General features: G+C 42.1%; 1 protein-coding gene across 17 annotated transcripts in view; it reads right to left on the bottom strand.

Annotated features, from left to right (window-relative positions):
* ADD1 (adducin 1) overlaps nt 1–13,559 on the bottom strand; it is an 88,355-nt gene that overhangs the window by 73,841 nt on the left and 955 nt on the right. The window contains exon 1 of one of the 17 annotated variants that reach the window (XM_053251886.1): nt 13,428–13,559. The exons of the other annotated variants lie outside the window; for them this stretch is intronic. The gene's annotated coding sequence lies outside the window, so the exon portion shown is untranslated. The remainder of the gene's footprint in view (nt 1–13,427) is intronic. 17 annotated transcript variants of the gene reach the window in all.

The following is a 13,559-nucleotide window of genomic DNA, read 5'->3' as shown; positions in this document are numbered from 1 at the left end:
TTGGATGCTGTCAAGTTGGTGTTGAATCTTAGCAACCACATAGATAGATTCTCTTCAGGATGATCTGTCTTCAACTTGGCCTTTAAGCTCTTTCAGCAGTACATTCATTGCTGTCGTTATCAAGTCCATCCACCTTGCTGCTGGTCGTCCTCTTCTCTTTCCTTCAACTTTCCCCAGCATTGTAGACTTCTCAAGGGAGCTGGGTCTTTGTGTAATGTGTCCAAAGTATGACAGTTTGAGCCTGGTCATTTGTGCCTTGAGTGAAAATTCTGGATTGATTTGTTCTGTGATCCATTTGTTTGTTTTCCTGGCTGTCCATGGTATCCTCAAAAGTTTTCTCCAGCACCAAAGTTCAAAAGCATCAAAGTTTTTTCTATCTTGCTTCTTCAGCTTTCGCATCCATAGAGTGTTACAGGGAAAACCATTGTCCGAATAAGTCTAATCTTTGTAGATGTAGACATGTCTAAATATCCTTTCCAAGGACTTCATTTCAACCCTACCAAGTGCTAGTCTGTGGCGTATTTCTTGACTGCTGGATCCTTTACTGTTGACGGTCGATCCTAAAAGGAAGAAGCTATCAACCACTTTTGGAAGGGCGGTATAAAAGTTTTAATAATAAATAAATAAATAAATAATGTCTTCATTGTCAACTGAGGCTGGTTGCTGTACCCGTTGTCATTAGTTTAGTTGTCATTTAGTTGAGGGAGTGAAAGGGATTATTAAGGAGGATACGGAGGTTGCAGAGAAGCTAAATGAGTTCTTTGCGTCCGTCTTCACAGTAGAGGATACTGAGTATATACCTGTTCCTGAACCAGGCTTTTTAGGGATGGAGGCTAAAGAACTGAGTCAGATAGAAGTGACAAGAGATGATGTTCTCAACTGTCTGAAAAAACTGAAAACAAACAAATCACCAGGGCCGGATGGCATCCATCCAAGAATCCTCAAAGAACCCAAAGGTGAAATTGCCAACCTCCTTGCTATAATATATAACTTATCCCTGCAATCAGGCTCTGTACCAGAGGACTGAAGAGTAGCAAATGTAACACTGATTTTCAAAAAGGGATCCAGGGGAGATCCGGGAAATTACAGGCCAGTTAGCTTAATGTCCATTCCAGGCAAATTGATGGAAAGCATCCTCAAGGATAAAATTGTAAAGCACATAGGAGATCAGGCCCTGCTGGGAGTGAACCATCATGGCTTCTACAAACGTAAATCTTGCCTCACCAACCTTTTGGACTTCTGTGAGAATGTCAACAAGTGTGTGGATCAAGGTGATCCAGTTGACATAGTCTACCTGGACTTCCAAAAAGCTTTTGACAAAGTTCCTCATCAAAGACTCCTGAGGAAACTTAGCGGTCATGGGATAAGGTGACAAGTACATGTGTGGATTGCTAACTGGTTGAAAGATAGGAAACAGAGGGTAGGTAGAAATGGGGAGTTTTCACAATGGAGGGAAGTAAGAAGTGGGGTCCCCCAGGGATCTGTACTGGGACCAGTGCTTTTTAATTTATTCATAAATTATCTAGAAGCAGGAGTAAGCAGCGAGGTGGCCAAATTTGCAGATGACACCAAACTCTTTCGGGTAGTGACATCCAAAACAGATTGTGAGGAGCTCCAAAAGGATCTCTTCAAACTGGATGAGTGGGCACAAAGTGGCAAATGCGATTCAGTATTGGCAAGTGTAAAGTGATGCACACTGGGACAAAAAACCCCAACTTCAAGTATATGCTGATGGGATCTGAGCTGTCGGTGACGGACCAGGAGAGGGATCTTGGGGTCGTGGTGGACAGCTCGTTGAAAGTGTCGACTCAATGTGCGGCAGCTGTGAAAAAGGCAAATTCTATGCTAGGCATCATTAGGAAAGGGACTGAAAATAAAACAGCAAATATTATAATGCCCTTACACAAAACTATGGTGCAGCCACACTTGGAGTACTGCGTACAATTCTGGTCACCACATTTTAAAAAGGACATTGTAGAACTGGGAAAGGTGCAGAAGAGGGCAACCAAGATGATCAGGGGCCTAGAGCACCTTTCTTATGAGGCAAGACTACAACACCTGGGGCTATTTAGTTTAGAAGAAAAATGACTGCAGGGAGACATGATAGAGGTCTATAAAATCATGCATGGTGTGGAGAAAGTGGAGAGAGAGAAATTCTTTTCCCTCTCACACAACACTAGAACCAGGGGTCACTCCATGAAATTGATTGCCAGGAGGTCTAGGACCAACAAACGGAAGTACTTTTTCACACAACGCGTGATCCACTTGTGGAACTCTCTGCCACAGGATGTGCTGACAGCCAACAACCTGGATGGCTTTAAGAGGGGTTTGGATGACTTCATGGAGGAGAGGTCTATCAATGGCTACTAGTCGGAGGGCTGTGGGCCACCTCCAGCCTCAAAGGCAGGATGCCTCTGAGTACCAGTTGCAGGGGAGTAATGGCAGGAGAGAGGGCATGCCCTCAACTCCTGTCTGTGGCTTCCAGCGGCATCTGGTGGACCACTGTGTGAAACAGGATGCTGGACTAGATGGGCCTTGGGCCTGATCCAGAAGGGATATTTAATTGCATTACATTTAATTGTAGTCCCATTTTTCCACTGTGCTCCTTGACTTTCATTACTAGAGCTTGCAGATCATCCACATTATCAGCTATCAGAGTGAGATATCAGCTATCATCAGCGTAGTGCAGGTTACTAATGTTTCTTCCTCCAACTTTAAAAACACGCTCATCTTCTTCCAATCCAGCTTCTCTCAGTATATGTTTAGCATATAAACTGAATAAAGAAGGAGAAACTATGCAGCCTTGTCTTACTCCTCTGTCGATCTGGAACCACTTTGTTACACCATGTTCCATCTGGACTGTGGCTTCCTGTCCTGTGTATAGGTTTTTCATGAGAACAATGAGATGTTCTGCCACGCCGATTTTCCTAAGGATATTCCACAACTTGATATGGTTGACGTAATCAAAGGCTTTTCTGAAGTTAATAAAGCACATATTGACTTCTTTCTGGTATTCTTTGGCTTTCTCGATTATCCAGCATGCATCAGCAATGATGTCTTTTGTTCCTCAGCCTTTTCTGAAACCAGCTTGAACATCCGGCATTTCCCTTTCCACATACAGCTCTAATATGCGTTGGATGATCCTGATCATTATTTTGCTAGCATGTGGAATTAAGGATATTGTGCGATGGTTTGCACAATCTGTTATGCCTCTTTTCTTTGGTATGGGTATGCAGACTGACCTCTTCCAATCTGTTGGCCACTGTGTTGTTCTCCAAATTTGCTGGCATGGTTTGGTTGGAGCCTTGACTGATTCTTCTTCTGCTGCCTGCCATATTTCCATAGCTATTCCATCAATTCCTGTAGTCTTCCGACTTGGTAATGACCGGAGTGCAGATCTAACTTCATCTTCCCCTACTAGAGGTTCTTGCAAGTAGGGAATACCTTCTAGAGTATGCTGGATGTTGACCCCCCTGCTGTACAGATTTTCAGTATACTGCTTCCATCTGTTTGAGCTTCTCTGAGTCAATTACTATCTGTCCTTTGGCATCCCTTAACATACCAATTCAAGGTTGGAACCTCCCTCTGAGTTCAGAGATATTTTGGAAAACTTGCCTTGTTTTTCCGTGTCTATTTCCACCCTCAAGGTCTTTACAGATGTCATTGTAGTATTGTTCCTTGTCTCTTCTAACAGCTTTCTGAAATTCCCTATTAAGTTCCTTCCTGAAGTGTTTATCTTTCTTGACTTTGGCTTCTCTCTTCTTCTTGGCAATTTCCACTGTCTGTTCCAACATCCGTTTTGCTTTCTTCTGTGTCTTGGGCTTTGGCAGTCTCTTTTCACATTCATCCTTAACAACTTCTTTGATTTCATTCCACAGTTCCTCTGGTTCCCTATCAATGAGGTTCAGAACTTCAAAGCGGTTCCTGATGTTCTCCTTGAAAATGGTGGGTACATTCTCAAGATCATATTGTGTAAACTGGATAGCTTTGTTTTTCTGCTTTAACTTGACTTGGAACTTGCACATGAGCAGTTTGTGATCGGTTCCACAGTCGGCCCCCAGCCATGTCTTGGCTGTGTAGCTCTTCCACCTCATTGCACCAATAATGTAATCAATTTGATTTCTTTGTACTCCATCTGATGATGTCCATGTGTATAGGCGCTGCTTTGGTTGTTTGAAGAATGTGTTAGCAATGAAGAGATCATTGGCTTGGCAGAAACTAATAAGTCGTTCTCCTGCTTCGTTTCTGTTTCCTGGGCCATATAGGGCAACTGTGTTTTCCTCCTTACCTTTTCCAACTTTGGCATTCCAGTCTGCAACCACCAGAATCACATTTTGCTTGCATTTTCTGTCAGTGTCAGACTGAACTTGAGCATAAAACTCATCAACTTCCTCTTTTTCTGCATCAGTTGTTGGGGCATAGACTTGATGAACTGTCATGTTAAAAGGGTTGTCCATGAACTCTAACTGATATTAGCCGGTCACTGACCGCATTGCACCCAAGTACTGTCATTGCTATAGTCTTCCTGACTATGAAAGCAACACCATTCCTCCTTTGGTTTTTGTGTCCTGAGTAGTCAACAGTATGATTTTCTGACTGAAAGTGCCCTATTCCAGTCCATTTTAATTCACTAACGCCCAAGATGTCAATCTGTAGTCGATTTATTTCATCTTTCACTTTGTCGAGCTTTGCCTTATTCATGGTTCTTATGTTCCATGTTCCCATTGTAATTCTGTCTTTGCAGCTTCGGATTTTCTTTTCCCACACAGCAACATCAGCTGCTATACATCCAAAAGGCAGGGAGAGTTGCTTCGGCCCACACTGTCCAATGCAGCACAGACTTTTACAAACTGGAGATTTACGGTCGCATTGGTCCCAAGCCCTGCCTTATACTTCACTGAGTCTTCAGCACTTGAAGGTTTCTCTTTTAAAAACTCAAGGAAATGACTTCTAGGGGTGGGAGTGCGGGGAGCATCGCCTTGCGAGCATGTTAACTGCTAAAAGGGCTACATAGTTTTATCCTACCTTTTCTGCTGTGTAGTTTTCTCACACATTTGTTGAAATCTATTTTTAATAAGTAGATGGTGCGTGCGCAGGCATACACACTCCACATACACATATGTGCGCACAGGCATACACACAATCCAACTGATTTTGCACTGGCGTCGTTGAGGTTAACCGCATAGCCTTGAGTTTCTTCTCTATCTCCCCCCTGTCCTTTCACCCTCCCTTCCCCACTTCCAGGAGGCGCCTTGATTGGTTGGCAGCTCTCCAGCCCGCTGTCCATCACCCGATGTAAACAAGGTGCTGATTGTCTGCTCGCCAGTCCGCACTGGGCTGCCTGAAAAAAGCAATTACTGGCCCCGTGGTTTGCAGGGGGCCTGGGGCTGGTTTGAGGAAAGGAAATAAGCTGGGGACTGTTTCCAGCACACACACCCAAATACACCCCCATTCCCAAAGCAGAGCCTACTGTCCCTTGAGGCAAAAGAAGATTAAAGAGTGGAGAGGATCAAAAGGTGAAAAGAAAGGGGGAAATGGACTGAGTCACTATTAGCGATTCTGAGAGCAAAGCCGCTCCTTCAAGGCAGGTTTGGTGCATTGGGCACCAGGGAGTGGGGGCTGATGTTCAATCTCTCCTCTCTATGCAGAATCGGGGAGTGTGCTCTCCTTTCCAAATGGGGCCTCTTTCCAATGTTCATACTGCTTTTAAAATAGTACTCTCTCACACACACAGTACTCCCCCCTCCAGCTTCCCACCCCCACTTCATTTGGTAATCCCTGCCCATGCTCTCCTCCCTATTGCTGTGCTTTATCAGCCCCAGTGCTCCAGCTACAGCACCACTTTCTCTCCCTGCCGCCTCTTGCCTGCTTTGTCCGGCGGCGCCTCCTCTCACCCACCCATCCTCGGTAAGGTCTTCTCCGGCTGAGGCACTAGGGCCAGGGTAGAACGACACCACCTCTTCCCCCCCCCTCCTTCCGGCGGGCAGGCCAGGTCAACGGGTGGGTCAACAGACTCACTTCTTTCTGCAGAGGAATCTTTTTCTTTCCCAGTTTCTGAGCCCGTATTTCCTGCACCAGTTGCTTGGCGCTGACAGGAGCCACGGTAGCAGGACTATGAGAGAAGAGCCGCCAGCTGACGGGCCTCACCACAATGGGCAACCCCTGCACCACCATCTTGCCTAAACTGTGGGAGTTTGCTTAAGCCAGAGAGTGTGTGGCTTTAGCACTCTCATCCACTAGCGCGCTAGCAGCGCACCGAATCAAAGGTGAAGAAGGGGGGGGCATTAGGAGAGCTCCGACCAATGTCCTGCAACGTTGCAATCAACTTGACGGCACACTTTACCTTTACTGTGCGCAGCTCTGACAGTTTTTGCCATTGTCCATGTGTAGATATTTTTTCAAATTGCAGTTTTAAGGTGGTTTGACTGTGGCGGGTCCTTTGGGTTGGTTTTGTGCTTTTGGTTGGACCCACCTAGGTCTTTTTTATTCCTTCAATTTTTTTTCTTACCTACATAAGAACAGACCTGCTGGATCAGCCCTAAACTTCCTCTCAGATCAACAGACACATTGCACAAACAGATGCAGACTGAAGCCTTCCAGAAAGAGAGAACAAGAAGACTGGCAAGTTCAGACCTTCAAGAACTCACAGAAAGGGGAGTAGGCTAACTGCTGGCAGACCACAGACTCAGCCACACATCCCCTCCTCAGCTCACCAATGGCAAGTGCTCTTGTAGGAGCACCAGTGTGACAGGGTATTGCTTTAATCTTCTTTGCTTGAAGAAGGACTGTAGTTCAGTGGAAGAGAAAAAGCTTTGCATAGAGAAGGCCCCATGTTCAATCCCTGGCACTTCAGGTAGGGTTGAGAAATAGCCAACTGAAACCTTGGAGAGCGGCTGCGAGCCAGTGTAGACAATACAGACAGACCAATAATTTAACTGGGGTATAAGGCAGCTTCCTATCTATCCTATGTAAAGTGAACACAGCCAGTCAGGCTGGCTCCCCAACCTGGCCTCAGCCTTAGAAAAGAGGCCAAAGCAGAGAGAGAAGGTCAGCAGCAGCAGCAGGAAGGAAGTAGTGCCTCTCTAAACATGTTTAGAGACGCACATGTTAATGTTCTCTATTTCGGTCACAAAATAGAGAACACTAAGTGCAATACGAACAATTCAGGCAACTGGGGCAAGATGTTTGAGATTTATGTTAACTGAAAGCTTCTCTTAAGAGATCTTCATATGGCAACCAAGAACCACTTTTAAAGTGATTTTTCAATGGAATAATATAGCTTGGACATTAAAACAAATATTAGCAGAACTGATGGCAAATCTATTATGCTGGACACACACACCCTGACCCCGGTTTGGTGGACATGTTCCAAGATTAGGGGGTTTTATTTGTTTTTTGGAGGTGGCAAAAATGATTAAAGTTTTAAGATCAATTGGTATATTTTTCAGTTGATTTAAAAATGCACATTTTCATAAATTATTCCATTATCTGCAAAAAAAAGATGATAATAATAATAATAATAATTATTATTATTATTAATTCAATTTCTATACCGCCCTTTCAAAAATGGCTCAGGGCAATTTACATACAGAAATAACAAAGAAATATGCAACCTGATCAAATTCACAATTACATACCTATCCAGTCTATAATAGATGCACCTGGTCTTCACAGGTACACTGCCTATGAATATGAAGGTTCCATTCTTGATGCATTCTTTTCAAGGCAAGACCTACCTACTTCATCGGGCGAGACCAAAGATCCATCTGTTATAACACCAACAGCAGCCAGCCAGATGTCCCCAAGAAGCCTACAAGCACCAGCTCTCTTTTGCTCATGTCTCCTAGCAACTAGTATTCTTCTAGTTCTCAGTGCCCCATCCCATTCTCTCCCTCTTTTTTATGGGGGTGGGGGGAAGACAAAAAAAAAAAGGAAAGGAAAGATACTAGGCTATTTTACCTCTCTTGCTTTGGTTCTTCAGCTTTCTCCTCTCATTTTTGCTCTCTGCATGCAGTTAGACTCATAGTCTAAGAAGCAGGTGGTTTAAACAGCAGTAGCAATAGCAATAGCAATGCCCTCTCCCCTGTGCATTTCCCTTCACATGGAATCCAGACTTTGTGCTCACAGCATTAAGGCCAGGATGGAGTCAGAGTCAGCACCTCCTCATTTTTTGCTTAGCCAGCTAAGGAACAGGCTGTGGAAAGCAAAAGCCATGAGCTTTCTAATGAGCACAGGTTGGCTCTGCAGCAAAGGCAGGGGTTGCAGGATATTTTGTCTGTCCCAATTAACTGGAACCAATTACTTATTAATTGAGTAAATATTACTGTTGAACACCTAGTTTTGGAAGGTAAATGAGAACCTAGTTTTTATTAACCAAATTATGAGCATTATTATTTGTACTGACTGAAGTTACAGTATCAACTGATAATTTGAAAATCTTAAAGAGTCCAGAGGTCCATTGGAGGCAATTTTTAACAAAATGGCTTCAAGAAAACTACAGTGTAAAGATAGCAAAAACTGGAGAAGTTTTGAAATCAGTCTTTTTTTATCTTTTTCTTTTTCCATTAAATACAAAACAGAGTGAAGCTTTATAAACAATTCCTTCCAAAAAATCTAAATATTCACAAAATTAAACCATTACAGAATTTTGACAGAATGCCAGATTGTAACACATGAACCCTGCTTATTGATTAAACATTGGGTAGGATCCAAACTAAAGTAGTCATGACTAAGTACCACTGAAATGAATTGGACAAGTTGGCAATACCTAACTGAAGTCACATCAGTTTCAATGGGACTTAAGTGTGGATATTGTCCATTGTACTCTTGTTACCACTTTGTCCACCAATACAGACCTTTCTATTTTTTTTTGTCAACTGAAAATACCATTTTTTTAAAAAAAGAAAAGCACATTGGCTCAACTAGATCAGTCCATGTGTAGCAAGAGTGTGCGAGTGTGAGTGAATATGATGACTTGTTATGGAACAAAATTAAGCAAAACAAAGGCATTTGTTTTTTGTGTGCAAATAGACTTTGAAGAAGAGAAAGAAAGGAAGGAAGGAAGGAAGGAAGGAAGGAAGGAAGGAAGGAAGGAAGGAAGGAAGGAAGAAAGAAAGAAAGAAAGAAAGCTGGGGTTAGGAAAACTTTTGCAGCAGCCTGAAATGCCAACTGGCAAAGATAAAATGTCTACATTAATGGGAATAATGGCTGTGAGTTCTGTAGCATTATACTTAATAGTTTATCTTGAAATAAGAAACTGCATGAAATACAGCTTCATTACAGATTTCAGCCAAAAAGCCCCACCCTGAATGAAGGCCAAGAGCAATGATAAATTAAAACGCCTACATCTCCAGAATAGGAAGAGTACACTGAACTCAAAGGAAGAGAAAATATTAAATTACAAGGCAGCATGGCTTATGCTCTTTCCAGACACAGAACATGCTGTTTAACAAAATGCAGATGCATCTGACAAAACCATTAAATATGCATTATGGTATGCAGCAAAGGTTAGGACTGATTTAGGACTGATAACTGATGTGAATTTGAAGGGGAAAGTAGTAAACATTTTAGGCCAGCAACAATTACAACTTTCATATGGTACTGTGAGGTCATTGTGAAAGTCACAATGTTCTTGTCATTTTTGATAGCGTTTGCAACAAAACAGCAAGAGTAAACATTTCTCAGTTAAACTAGAAAAAATGTTGTGTGTGAAAATTGTTGGGAAAGTCAGGGTTGATCTGAATCCTAGAGAGAAAAAGCAGCAGCATTTTTAAAGAAGGATTTGCTAAGTTTACAGAAATATTTTGGACTTTGAAATGCGTTCCCTGTTACAATAAGAGCCATCCCATCTCTGGCAACTTTTTAAAAGGCACTGGAGACACATGTATTCACCCAGGCTTTTAATTAGATTTATAGTTTTAAATAATTTTAATACTGGGGATTAAAAACATTTAAAACCCAGTATTAAAATTATTTAAAACTATAAATCTATTTTAAGTATTTACATATGTATGTAGTACAGTATCTTACATATCTTACATAAACCGCCCAGAGACGTAAGTTTTGGGCGGTATAAAAATGTTTTAATAAATAATAAATAAATATTCACACAAATATAGGAGCATCCCAAGAGGTCAAAAAGGTTCCACTTTCCTGTTGCCCAGAGGCGCAAGTTTTGGGCGGTATAGAAATATTTTAAATAAAATAAATAAATAATAATAAAATAAATATTTTAAGGCACTGGGCAGGATCCAAACTAAGTCCCACTGAAATGGATTGATTTCCATGATGCTTAGTCATGACTAACTTAGTCTGGATTCCTTAACTGTAGTTAAGACACAGAGTAGGTGATCTCTTTAAATCAGGGCTGCACAACTTTGGCCCTCCAAAATTTTTTGACAACTCCCATAATCCCCAGCCAAAGTGGTCAATAGCAAGGGATTATTTAGTTATGGCTCAAGTTCTATGCCAGCTTTCATAAAATTCACCCCATGGCAGTTTACAAAAATTAAAATATAATAAAACTCCATAAAATAGCATTAAAATGAGTTAAACATAATATGAACCATAAACACACCAAAATAAAAAAAGAGGCAAAGACAGAGTAGCAGGACAGCAGAGAGACTGGCAACCAGTGTTCCCTCTAACAGCATTCCCAGATGTTGACGACTACAAATCTCATCATCCCCAAGCAAAAGCCATTGCAGCTGGAAATTCTGGGAGTTGTTGTCAACAACATCTGGGAATCCCTGTTAGAGGGAACACTGCTGGCAACCCCATGGGGTAAAAGTCTGGACCAAAAAACCCCATTGTATTTACGGGAGTTGTAAGAGAGCCGAAGATGTGTGGTTCTGCTTTAAGTAATGGGGAAACAATGCATCTAGAGTAATCTCTTAGATGTACAATAAAATGAAAATCTTTAATGATGAGCGTTGTAGGCCAACAACAGCCGGAGAGCCTTAGGTTGGCAACCCCTGGCTTAAGGTGATTTTGGCAGACTTCAGCACCTCCCAGTTCCAGTCATTTCATTACATTCACTTGCTTGAAACTAAAGGCAACTAAGAATTAAAGTTTTATACATCCATGATAATTGGGGCCGGGTGTGGGGGTAAGAAGCCACATGAATGGGCTTCAGCTACAACAAAAAGGAAGTCCAAAACATTGATTAACGGGGGGAGGGGGGAAAGGATACACTTCATAACATACTGCAGAGACAATCTTGTAAAAGCTCAAAGAGTAGAATGCAAGGCATTGAAAAAGTTGTTGCTGGCTATGGTCCATCTTTATATGATTATACTAGTACAAATAATGGACGTTCTACATAGCAGTCATATCCACTTGAGAATCTTTGCCAAATTAAAAACTTTTCATAGTCTTGGACTCTACTCTGGTCAATATGACTGCAGTACGGTTAGATCATAATTTAACAACAACGTTCTATGTTGCTTAACCCAGCAGATTTTGGCTGCCTGTTCCAGCATATACTTGTCTAGCTCCTTTTAGAAAGACTAGAAAAGTGGGGTGCAACAAGAATTACCATGTGGGGCTGATACAAAGTTAAATGCTCTCTCGCATGCTTTTAAAATATATTAACAAAACCTCCCAGACAAGTGCGGAGTGGATGATATCCTGCTTCGCTTCAATTTTTCTACATCTAGATGAGACAGTGGAATCACTGAGATTTCCAAAGGCAGTAGTGAACTAAACAAAGGTTAAGCTGCAACTCAGTCCACAACAAATTGAAGCTTGGCTACAAGTGATCTTATTGATTTCACAGATCAGTTTTACACAACTGCCGGAAAGACGGTAAGCAGGGAACCAGAGGTTCCTGGTGAGTGTGTGCCCCCAGAGAACGCGTTGTCCAAATCAGCCAGAGTCCCTGCGCTACATTTCTAAAATTCTCCCAACTTCTGTAAGCAAGATTTGAAGTTGGATGAGAGAATTTCTGTAATGCAGAGTAGGAACCAGACTTGGGTAGGTTCAGACAATGTGTCAGCTGGAGACCTCTCTTACCAGGAACCTCAGGCTGCTGGTTTAACTACTTTTGGGCAGTCGTGTGAAGCTGGCCACAATAAGGGGCAAGCAAGTTCAAGATGAAGTCATGGGGTCAATCCCCCTCACAAGGGTTGTCACTTGGAAGTTCTTCTCAAAAGGATGGTGTTTGCAAAAAGAGTATACAAGTTTCAGCTGGTATACTAGATATACTCCATGAATTAACACATGGGATCTAACAAGTTGTCCTACATTCCTTGATAACTTTCAAATTAATTTTTAATGCAGACTACGTGGACTGTCCTTGAAGCCTGCTCTGTCACATCAGCGGGTTCAGAACACAGCTGTCCAGTTATTTTTGCCAGCCAAAGAGCAGCCTAGAAATTAAAGGAAATCTCAGAGAACCTTAATCCAGACTAGACTGATGCCTGGTGGAAGTCACAAACTGACCCAGCACAGTGGCAAATGAGAGAGATTTATTTCATTCAGCCAGCTGGCATTAAACATATTGAAAATCTCTATGCTAAATGTTAACCTGCAAACAGCCTCTTCACATGCAGAATAATTTTTCCACTCATTTTCTGCGGGTCACCCAACTATGATCATGTGTACTCTTGAGCAAAGGTGCATCTTTTGTAAAGCAGACCAAGATATTCAGAATGAAGTGTTAATTCTACTATGTTCTAATTCAGCCTGTCATTGTCTAGACCAGGGGTGGGGAACTTTGGCCCTCCAGCTGTTGTTGAACTACAACTCCCATCATCCCCAGCCACAATTATTGGTGGGAGTTGTAGTTCAACAACAGCTGGAGGACCAAGGTTCCCCACCCCTGGTCTAGAGGATGGGGGATCCTCCCAAAGTTTCACTGATTTCAGTAGGACTTAGTTCTAGATGTTGGCACCATGCTTTTAATTATGGGCCTACATGATTGCCTCCGACAAGTGCAATAAAAGACCTTTATACTACATGCTGGGCCTGCTACAGTTTGAGTGAATGATTGCTGAATGGTTATGCACTGCCATACATGCGTATTTATATACTGTATTGTCTTTTGAAAGGAAAACCTTAGCTCTAGACCATACACCCAAGAATAAAAGCCCTGGAACAATATCAAGAGCATACAGTAAGAAAATATGTCCTATTTTAGAACAGTGAAAATTAGAGGCATGGGCAAGAGGCCACTACTGTATTTTGTACAGTTCAGTGTGCACTAGGCCACTGATCTCCAGAGGGTTAAAAGCTGGTTAATTAAACCCCCAGGAATTGTATTTTTCCAGACAAATATAGCTACTTGTTACATAAAATAAAAAGGACCACCATCTTATGTTCTACTCTTATGCAGATAAGATATGCAACAGGGAACGAAAAACTCTGCAAGATGTATTCATAGACAAATACAAAAGACTGATACAAATAATCTGAAGCGTTTGCTTTACCAATTTCGAAACCATCTCTACGATTTCACCTCTAGCTCCGTGAAACATGCCAAGTTACAGACAACCGGCACGCTATTTAAAACAGCACTCGAAGAATAAAAGCCACTGTTATGGCTAGCAGAAAGCCAAAAA

The sequence above is a fragment of the Hemicordylus capensis genome, chromosome 5 (genome assembly GCF_027244095.1).
Source record: "Hemicordylus capensis ecotype Gifberg chromosome 5, rHemCap1.1.pri, whole genome shotgun sequence".
NCBI lineage: Eukaryota > Metazoa > Chordata > Lepidosauria > Squamata > Cordylidae > Hemicordylus > Hemicordylus capensis.
The sequence above is the reverse complement of the archived record's forward strand: the minus strand, read 5'-3'. Positions and strand labels throughout refer to the sequence as shown.